The sequence below is a fragment of the Coptis chinensis genome, chromosome 8 (assembly GCF_015680905.1).
Source record: "Coptis chinensis isolate HL-2020 chromosome 8, ASM1568090v1, whole genome shotgun sequence".
Classification (NCBI taxonomy): Eukaryota; Viridiplantae; Streptophyta; class Magnoliopsida; order Ranunculales; family Ranunculaceae; genus Coptis; species Coptis chinensis.
Window position 1 is genome coordinate 23384384 of NC_141463.1, and position 11166 is coordinate 23395549.

Sequence of the window (11166 nt, forward strand, 5' to 3'; positions counted from 1 at the left end):
TTGAACTGATTTCTAGAGTTTTTTATTGTGGGAATCCTCACCGATAGTATTGGAACTTCTTTTGGTGATGGTCAAACTCAGAACGACGTCTATACTCTCAATTATTTGTTCCTGTCAATCAATGGTGTCTATGTGTGTGTCCGCAATGTGATTTGTTGAACAGTCAAACTGGACGCAGAGAACGCAACAACTTAATGTATGAACAAGAAGATGTATTTCGAGTAGTGGGATTCCGCGACATATATGTTCCTGCGGCAAGCAGTTGCCGTGAACACCAACAAAAACATAAGTCTTCGGCAGCGGTAGATGGTTTGATGATTGTAAAGAGGAGAGATACTGCGAGGAGTCAAGGAGAGCGTGAATACTTTGAAACGATTTAAATTCATTCGTGTTTTAAAAAACAAATTCAGTAGAAAACGATTTAATTGAAACAATGGGCCTGCCTTGTGATTTGAGAATAATGGAGGGGTGTATGTCAGGTCTATTGATTAATGGAGGAGTGCTTATACGGTATAAGTTATACCATAAAACTTGTTAAAGGGGTGCCAGTCCCATAAGTTGAACTGGAAAGATTACTAACTCTGAGTCATCTTAGTTGGAAATAGATTAAATCTATTTTTGTGGTTTGATCAGTAGTAAGTCTGTATACATGTGTTTTTGTTGTTCACTTACCAAAAAAGGAATAGAGAACACATAAAGTTTGCCATTTCTTATGATAAGTAGATTGATTTTATTAGACAAAAGATCAATACAAGAAACCGGGTGGGAAGGACATGTATATAACCTAGTACTCATTAAACAACTAATGCATCTTATGTTCCTCATTAGAATTGCGTATGTGACTTATTCCCATTGCATTGCCTTCTTCAACAACGATAATTGCAATACATCCATTTTAAAATTCCAAAGAAGCTGCCCCAATCCCGATTGTTCATATAATCTCTGTCTCACATGCTGTCTGGAACTAAGGGAAGGTCGCCAGCTTGGGGTAATGAAGCGTATTCTTACCAGAGACAGTATGTTGAACAAGCTCATAGTCAAGATACTAAGGCCTCAGGAAAAAGATCTGGCTGGGAGGGAGAAGGTTCATTAACAGATGTGGTTGGTCAGTTTCCTCACTGGAGAACAAACATCGACTGTTCCCTTCCTTGTCCTCCAATAGAGTGTGGTGGTTGTGGTTCCAAGATTCTTGAATTGAGACGCAACCTCAAGGCTAATTGGACAAGTAACTTGCTTAAGAGTGCTGAGAAACTGACTAGCAACTCTCCGTTCCCAAATGTTGATTCCCCTAATGGCTGTTCTTCATGTCTTCCTTTTGTGGGGAAGGTCTTTAAAAATCCTGAAGTGAGGCGGGCAGCATTCTGAAGTGATAGTAAAGACAACTACTTGTATTGCCCCAATGCCGTTGACCTGAGAAATGATGAAATTGAGCATTTTCAAATGCATTGATTGAAAGGTGAACCGATTATTGTTAGACATGTACTTGAAAAAACATCTGGTGTTAGTTGGGAACCAATGGTCATGTGGAGGGCTTTTAGAGAGAGGTTCCAAAGGAAAACTCAAAGAAGAGACGCGTAGTGTTAAGGCTATTGACTGCTTGGATTGGTGTGAGGTATAGATCTCATATTCCTTAACTTTTGTTACCCTGCAATCTTATACCTATCAATGGTTGCGGCTACTTTTTTTCTGTCTAATTTGGTTGAGTTGTGAGACCTTGACCTAACTTCAACTGAGTAGTCACTAGTAACTTCAGTCATTAACGTGCTGTATCTTTTGAACACAAGTTCTGATAGGATAAATTAAGATTGTGTAGTCTTCTAGTAAAGGATATCTCATCCTATGCCATTATTGATTATGTATATAATATCTTAATTTTGCCAATCAAAAATATAAAACAGAAACAGTAGTTAAAAAATGTGTATTGCTCTTTTTTGTTTATAGCTTTCTGTAGTACTAAATTGGGTTCCATTACTCCTTTTTGGTTATTCTGATTTTCCATATTGTTTTAACAAAGTGAACAGAAATTGTTATGTGGCATTTTACAGTAGATATATGTTTTAATACTGTAGATTGCTATGTGTTTTAACTTTTAACAAAGTCATAGTAATTTTCTTATATTCCGCGTTTTTAATAACTTTGACAATTTTACTCTCTACCTACAAAAAGGTTGTATATTTTGTCAGTTGCAGTGACTAGTCTCCAGTTTGTTTTCTTATGTGTGTTGCTTTGGTTGAAATTAATATTCATCAATTCTTCACAGGCTACCTATAAGATTGGAGTTCATCAGTGGCCAGAAATGTTGAAGCTTAAGGATTGGCCCTCATCCAGTTCATTTGAAGATCGGTTGCCTAGATATGGTGTGGAGTTTATTGTTTGAATCATTTTTCTCCCATTCAGTGATTACACCCATCCAAGTCTGGTATTTTGTATACTGCTACAAAAGTTCCTGAAAATTTGTTGAACATATAAAAACTTGCATGGCGAAAAATATATAGTGTATGGTTTTCCAGTCTTTTAGGGTTTGGCAGAGGTGTTTCAGTTACAAATGTGCTGCATTGTGACATGTCTGATGAGTTTATATTTTGTTTACTCAAAAACTTTTCTTTTGCTTAATGATTTAGGTGTTGTATACTTTTCTTGTTTTCTGTATCATAGCCTTGACATATTCTTCTCTTGGGCTATCTGAAACATCTATTTGCTTACAATGGGTTGTCCTTTTTCAAAATATGTGGCACAATTTTGAGATTATGCAATGTTTTTTCTTTTCATTCTATCTTTGTCACTGGCGTGTCAGTCTTCATTTTCTGCATCTGTCCTATATAACCGTGCAAATTTTAATTATTGTCTTTGTGTTTTTTGTTTTGTTTTGGTTCGGTCCTATTTAACCCTTCTGAAAGAAAGAAAATCATATGCATGATATGATGTGGCTTATGGATCAATTTTAGGTGCATAAATGCTTTCCTTTTCCCTCCAGTTGGTGGTAAATGCTTACTCATTTACTTGTTTTAGGATTATGTTGGGCTTTGAACAAAAATTTTGGATAATGTGGGAAGTCTGATGGTTGTAAATTGACTTATTGTCATAGTCACAGTTCTTAATGATCCTTCTTGATTCATAGTCACTATAACAGGCATTATAATTGTGATGTTTATAACTTTATATTAGTAATCATGTTCAATTTCCTCTGTCAGTTTAAAGCCTTCATACTTTTTTTAGTGTAGTAATATTTCAGATTTTTATCTCCTTTCAGACCAGGTTTTTTTGGTTATTTAGCATGATAAATCGATAATTTCTGTATTGATATCTAAATACTAAAATATTTTTTATCTCCAATACCATTCAGTTGACATAATGCCTGCCTTGTCATACCATACTTGATGAAATAGTTGTGAAAAGAATTTTTAAAATTGATTGAAACTGAAGTATTGAATAGAGAATCAGGAAGGAGCAGAAAGTTTTATTTCCATTTTAAAAAATAAAATAATAATCTTCGTTTTATTGACAGTTCTAGTTGATCAAATCATAACTACCTTCATAGTGTTGAGTGTTGTTTTTGTCCATGCAAATAACTACAAAATGACCGAAAAAACTCTCTGAAATTATAATGAGAAGAACTGTTGATCTGCCCACCCTGGACCATAGAACACTGTTCTTTAAGATTTAGAGTGTGGCTGAAATGCTGAATGATGATCTCCGTGGACTACACTGAGCTAAGCAAGCTCTTGCCTGGTGTTTCCCAGTGATGACCTTTTTTTATATGTGTTGTTTGATTTCCTTTTAAGCATATGGAGTTTTGCAGTTATGGAACATTGTAAATTGTTTTTGTTTGTCAAGTATATTGATTACAAAGTTGGCAATATGTGTCTGATAAATCATAGTTTCCTTGTTTCAGTGGGACAAAAGGAGAAGAAATGGGTATCATCAATTTTAGACATCTAATTATTCCTTGTCAGGAGATGGAACGTATTATGACGGTGTACAGATAGAGTTGAGATTACCAGTTATTGAAGATCCTTTTGGAAATGAATATGATTTTATATTATGCTTCAAATGAGATTAGTGAAGTTTAACTGACCTCTGTTGAGTTACTTTGCGCATTGAACATTTGTTGAGTGAATGAGTGGTGGATTTTCAGCCCCCCACCCGCATTCTTGACTGTTTATCTAGAAAGTAGCAGCTTCAGCTAGAAGCTGCTTTTGATGCCACATTCTCTAATTTTCGTCTGGAAACTAGAACAATTTCTACCTTAGGGAAGATGAAGCTTTAGCCTAGTTTGGATGTTGGAGTTTTTAGGTGTCACAAAAATTAAGAAGCAGTTAATTATCTAAGTATATACACTCCAGTTAGGGCAATTTATACTTCCTGTTGTTTCCAGACATCCTCACTTTGTGCAATCCCTACAAGAGTATGAATGTGTATGTCAGTAGAGTTGTAGAGTATGAATGTGTATGGCTGGAGCCATCCTCACTTTGTACAATCCCTTTTCATAGTAAAATGTGTAAATTTCAGATTTCAATGCTAATTGCTTGTTTGCATTTGATTACAAAAAGCCCCATGCAATTCACAGTTACAGAAGGGAATGGTGATTTCATTTCCTCCCTTCCACAAGACTTGCATCCCCTGTATACAAATCGGTCAACATGATCAGAAAACAAATTTCTCTCTACTTCTTCTCTTATTAACAGCAAAATGCAAATAATAATTAGCTATGTGAAATATTTTGCAAAATGGAAGAAACACAAAAACCATCAACCTTGGTGATGCCAGCTTGGTTTGGGACTTCTTCTGATAAGAAGCAGCTAAAGGAGTAAAACAAAGGGAAGTGCGTTTATCTTTGCTTTAGTTAGTGGTAATTAAATATGTTTGGGATAAGGCCCTAAAATTTCAATAATTCAACCCATTATCATTATCATATCTAAATACAACCAACTTTATGGGTCTCACATGTTTATCATTGTTCTACAAGAATTTGTGGAGCCCTATTAGAGTGTGCTTGTTCCTGATCAGATCAGCTTATTATTCCATCCAATCTATAACATCAGTTCCTACCAACTATAAGGTCAGCTGTATTATATACTATATATATAAATTTTCTTCAAACGTGCCTTATTATAGATCAAAGTAATACTGTCACTTCATGTATAATTGTTATGGTCTTATCATTAATGCTGTCAAAACCAGCTCTATAGTTTATGTAATGAGAGTTGGAAAAATGGATATTTTGTTTATCGTTTATTCGTTCTGCTTTTCCTATGATTTATTCAGGTATGGTATCGTTACTCTTTAACAACTAATCAATGCGTTGTAATGACAGGAATGGAGATCCTTGTAGCAGCTATTGGAACCATATTGAGTTGTGGGTGTAACAGCATGAACGCATCACTGGAAGAGAAGTGTAAGTATATTAAAAGTTCGAAGAAGAAGTTCAGTCGTTGAGAGACAGAAAACAAGAATTGATTGCCCAAGTAAAGCGATGTAAAAGCTAAACTGTTGATTGGCGGAGGGGGAAGGAAAAGGCGCACAAGTATTGTAGAAAACTGGTTGAATACAGCCAATGGTGTTATATCCGAGGTAGATGTGGTGCAAACCCAAGCCCAAGTGCCGAACAGTTGCCTAAGTGGAGTTTTACCTAATTGTTCTTCAAAAGCGAAATTGGGAAAACAAATGCTCAAGTTGATTGACGAGATGACTAATCTCTTAAATGCTGGTCGGTTCTCAGATGTGGCGTTAGCATTTTTTGTTCAAGAGATAGGAATGGAGATGGCAACAACAAGAATGATTGGTAAAACTACTGCCGAGAAGAACTTGGAGATGGTTTGGGAATGTTTACTAGGTGATGAATTTCAGAAAATTGGTGTCTATGGGATGGGTGGCGTGGGCAAAACCACTTTAATGAAGAACATCAATAATCGACTCTTGCAACAACAAAGCCGCTTCGAAAGGGTTCTGTGGGTCACTGTATCCAAAGATGTTAATGCTCAAAAACTTCAAAGCGAGATTGCAAAGAAAGTCACATTGGATCTTTCTGCTGAACAAGATGAGGCTACACGGTCATCATTGTTGCTAAGTGCATTGCATAGAAGGGGAAAGTTTGTGCTTATCCTAGACGACATATGGGAGGCATTCAATTTATAGAATCTTGGAGTTCCTGAACCCACAAAAGACAATGGGTGCAAGATAATATTGGCTACCAGGGAAGTGTGCGAAGGGATGCTGTGCCAGAAAGATGTCAAAGTTGAACAGTTGCTGAGGACGAAGACGATGTTGTTGTTCGATCGGATGGTGATATTGGTGGCTTCTCTTTTGCTGCTGTTTTTGATGGCCATGCTGGTTTTTCATCGGTCGAGTTTCTCAGGTTACATAGATTCTTTCTTAAGCTGTATATGCTTATGAGATTATAGATAACATATTAGTGAAACTGCATAATTCTGTTTGTTAAGCAATCTTGGGAAGAAAAAACTTGATTGGAAAAAGAAATACTCATTATTTGTTTTAAGCCTATTTATGATTTTGTGATTTTAGCGAGATTTTACCAGTAACTATAAGCCAAATTAATTTATAAGCAGTTTCTTGATAGAATGATAGTCCCATTTTGAATTGTGGGATTTTAATTTATATCCCTCTGCTTTTTCTTTTTTCATGAAAGAAAGGTCAAAATCATATAAGCCGCTTTAGATTTTATTTGCATCTTCTGATTCTATATATGCATTAGGGAGGAGCTGTATAAAGAATGTGTTGCAACATTACAAGATGGGATGTTGCTAAGTAGCAAAGATTCAAGTGTAGTAATGCTTGAAGGCATTGGAGGAGGCATTTATAAATGCCGATAATGGGTTATTGAACTGGTATGAGCATTAGTTCTTGATAGTTGCAAATGTTTTTTAAAAGACCAATTTCGAGCATTGCCATTTTTTTCCAAGCACGGCCTTAATCACACCAGGGTATGCACGCTTATTTGCAAAATATATGTTATTGTGTTAAATTTATTGTTATTTGGTCTCTCTTTTTTGCTAAGGCTTGAAGAGACCGGGAAGCAAACTGAATCTGGTTCTACGGCAACAGCTATATTTCTTAGAAATGATATGCTAATTGTTTCTCATGTTGGTGACTCAAGTGTGGTACAAATCTTACTTTCTCAATACTTAACAGACATATATGGCTTCCTTAAAAACTGACGAAGTTTAAAAAGTACCTTCAATAAATTCTTTCATGCTTAATTGACTCGATAATGTAGGTTCTCTCCCGTTCTGGCAAAGCAGAAGTACTGACCAACCCTCATCGCCCTTATGGAAACAACAAGGTTTCCCTTCAAGAGATCAGGAGAATCAGAGAAGCAGGTGGATGGGTGTGTTTTTACATTCCTATTTCATTTTACCTTTTATATGTATATGTTTCCATGGGTGATTCTGATACCTCCATAAATGTGATTAGACATCTCAATTGACTCTCACACTTTGAGGCACCTTATTTATTTTTGATGCTTAAGGCACCTATCCGCTTGAAATCTACTTAGATGATGAATGATGCTCATTTTCATAGAGCTTATTGTGTCACACTATCATGTACTTTCAAGTCGGAAATACATATTACTAAAAAAAAGGGGGTTATTCAAGCGTCTACTTTGCAGATCTTATTCATATATTGGGGAGTTATCTGCTTAATTAAATAAGATCAATACAAGTAATGCACTATACACAGAGGACACATCCAGTCAGTGGCATGCACCAAATGATATTTCGTGTCTCTTACCCTTTCTAATATTTTAAGGGGATCCTTCTTACACAGTTTCACTTCCCATAAAAAAAATTCTGATGCTGTAGGGCAATGGAAGCTCTCTCATCCTGTATTGGAGTTCAAACCAGACATTTTACTTCCCTATGATGTTCTTTCGGTAGAAAGCTAATAGTGAATCACTACATGTAATGAAGGATATAAACAGAATGAGTAACAGTTTCATAATTCAAACTTTCTACTCTGAAAACAGTAATATTCTTTGAAGTTTTACCTGAATGAGTCGTGCTCTTTGTAGAAAGATTTTTTTTTTCTAAGTAAGCAAATATTGTATTGATGAGAGTAAAAACAGAAAAGAGGAGAAGGTACATGTGTATCCTATAGTCCACTGTAACAGTAGCACTGCTAAGATTTTTAGTCAAATCTAAAGTAAACTTGTTGTGGAACCTCCCATGTGGTAATCCATGGTGGTTTTACATCAAAAACTAGTTGTTCCTTTGTCTGTAAGTCTGCTGCATATTTGGCCACTTTATCTGCGGAGAAGTTGCATTCCCTCCATGTAGGCGTTATCTTGCAGTACTCTAGCTTCTCCTTACATTTATCCCATCTTTGCTTCATCCCCCATGGAAGTTGTGAACTCCCAAAAGCATGGACTGCAGCCGCCGAGTCCGATTCAACCCATAACTTCTTCCAATTCCTTTGAACCGCATATTCTACACCTTCAAGTATAGCCAAGCATTCAGCTATATAATTTGTGGCAAAGTCTATGTGTCTGCATACCACAGCAACAAAAAGACACCTACTATCCCTAAACACAACTCCATAGCCTGAGGGGCCTGGGTTTCCTTGAGAAGCACCATCCACATTCATTTTAATAACATCCCCATCCGGGGGATACCATTTACAGTCCTTGAATATTGGCGCCTTTCCAAGCTTATCCGGTAACCCCCATTTCTTAAGAATCTGAGAATCATGAGCTCCTCTATTCATGTAACCAATAGTCATCCAAAAAGAATTCTGAATATGATTTCTCATCTGACATTTGCCTTGGGTTAGAGTGATCTTCTTGCCCTCAAAAAGCCATTTATTTCTCTGCTTCCAATTAATCACCATACCAACTAATACTGCTGCCTCCCACAGTTGCTTGATAAGAGGACTATGCCCGAACTTCACTAAACATCCTGTTCAGTTTGAATAGTTCATGGTTTGACAGCAATAGCTACTAGCTTATGCTTTTTAATTTAAGCTGATTAGATTCATTAATAGTCTGAGATTTGTTATCTGCTGTTCAGTGATTTATCCCAATTATCACTCCTTGTAACGGTACTTATCTACTGAAATAGATTGTGAATGGAAGAATATGTGGAGATATCTCTGTTTCCCGTGCTTTCGGTGACTTGCGGTTCAAGACAAAGAAGAATGAGTTCATGTCTTGTACTTTCCTTTCTTCCCTTTTCATCTTAGTGATTACACATGATTTTTTTTAAGTTTTTGGATTATCTTTGATCGTTAAATTTTTTTGAATTCTGATGGGCCTCATGTGTTCTCTTTCTAAAAAGAATGCTGGTGCAAGGAGTTGAGGTGGGAAGATGGACCTCAAAATTTGTTTATCGGTATTGTTAATAACTAAGGCTACGTTTTAATTTAATTGTTTACAGTTACATACATAACTTCCTGATTAGAATTTTCTCCATTGATTGTTAATGCATTTTGTATTGTAATAGAGTTCAGCTCAAAGGAGACCTTGTTACAGCATCTCCAGACATTTATCAAGTAACTCTTGCATCTGATGCTGAATTTTTATTGTTAGCATCTGATGGTCTGTGGGATTATGTGAACAGGTTAGCTGGGTGGCTTCATTCTTATTTTATCTTTTCAGCATAGTAACCCAACCTAAAACATAATGGATTCCTCGTCTATCATTTGTTAATGGGTCGAAGCTCCAACTAACAAATACTAACCAACTTTTTCTTTCCTGTTTTGATGTTTCAGCTTGGATGCAGTAACATTTGTCAGGAATCAACCGAGAACATGGAAATGTTCAGGTACATTCTAAAATAGTGGTCCAATTGGATCCAGATATGCATAATACCACATGCTCCAAATCTCAAATTCTTATATCAGATTCAAGATCCTGCTGAATCTTACTCAATTTCCATTCTTCTGGTTATTTTCCTTTCTTCTGTTTTCAGCGTGCTTGTGAAGCTCTGGCACATGCAGCTCTGGTACTTTTTATCCCTGATGATTAGTTGTCTTTTGTACATATCAAGTGATATTGCTACTTAGACGGTTTCACTACAATTTCATAAAATTCTGCAGGATCAACGGTCACAAGATAATGTTAGCATCATCATAGTCGATTTGGGGTATGTCCTCATTTCTCAATTGCATTTATAGAATTTCACTCGCTTGTTATGGTCACCTTATTTATAATTCTTTTTACAACGAATTAAGACATCCTTTTCTGAAATGGAGAAGTAATAGAGAAGGACAGGATTTACATTATTTTACTGAGTAAATTGAGCCTCTGAAATTTTTTATGCTTGCTTTGGAACAAATTGTTGAATATAAGCACACCATCTATGATTCTGCTGAAAACTTCTCGCAGGAATTCTTTACCGATCCTTGAAAAGATATCTGGAGAAAAAGAATTGTGAACAGCTCATGCAGGAATTCTTATGAAGTTCGAGTAGCAAGATCTCTCTTTCAATTACAGTGTTCAAGCCTACACTTCTTTGTTCAAGTACCATACTAAAATGAAACACTCCAACTTTAAGAGCTCCATTGTTACACTTGCTTATCTGTCTAATTATCAAATAATTAATCAAGTTGTGGAAATAAACAAATAAATAAAATATATTATATTATATATAAAAAAGGAGAGCCAAATAAATGATATACTACGCTCACACCCCACTGCAATGCAGTATACTAGTATTTTAAGGGGATCCTTCTTACACTTACAAGCCATAGGTTAATTCTGTTTTCTGCTGCTTTAATAGTAAGGCATGTGTCCTTCTTGACATATCATATCAAATTTGACCTATAAGATTTGGAATCAACATGTGATACATATATGCTATGTTTTATTTGTTTGTCTAGTACTTTTATTATCCTTTCTGTCATTGTGTTTGATATGCTCTTTTTCTTCCTTAAATCTGCAAATACTGGTGCATATAGGAGGACAGACTGGGAGAATTTGGCACCTCAGCAACAAAATTTTGTATGGGAACTAAGCCAAGCTTTTGCAACTATTTCTATTGTTTCACTAGGAATAGGGTGACATATTTTCTTTCTTTATAAGTTTCAACAGTTGTGAGCAATCTGTGTATATATATGAGTATCACATTCATAACTTGTAAATACATGTGCCTCAAAACTTATTGTTGTTGAAGATGATACGCCAAAAATAAACTCAACGATTAGTTATACATC

At 35.8% G+C, this 11166-nt stretch overlaps 1 protein-coding gene and 1 pseudogene across 2 annotated transcripts in view; both read left to right on the plus strand.

Annotated features, from left to right (window-relative positions):
* Positions 1-11166, plus strand: part of LOC147480643 (disease resistance protein At4g27190-like) — a 75753-nt gene that overhangs the window by 3871 nt on the left and 60716 nt on the right. The window lies entirely within an intron of this gene.
* Positions 5686-11162, plus strand: LOC147480644 (protein phosphatase 2C 57-like; annotated as a pseudogene). The gene is made up of 12 exons (XR_015205443.1): positions 5686-6120; positions 6240-6355; positions 6713-6845; positions 7016-7118; positions 7235-7345; positions 9075-9154; positions 9291-9344; positions 9456-9572; positions 9724-9776; positions 9924-9956; positions 10051-10097; positions 10912-11162. The product of XR_015205443.1 is annotated as a protein phosphatase 2C 57-like (transcript).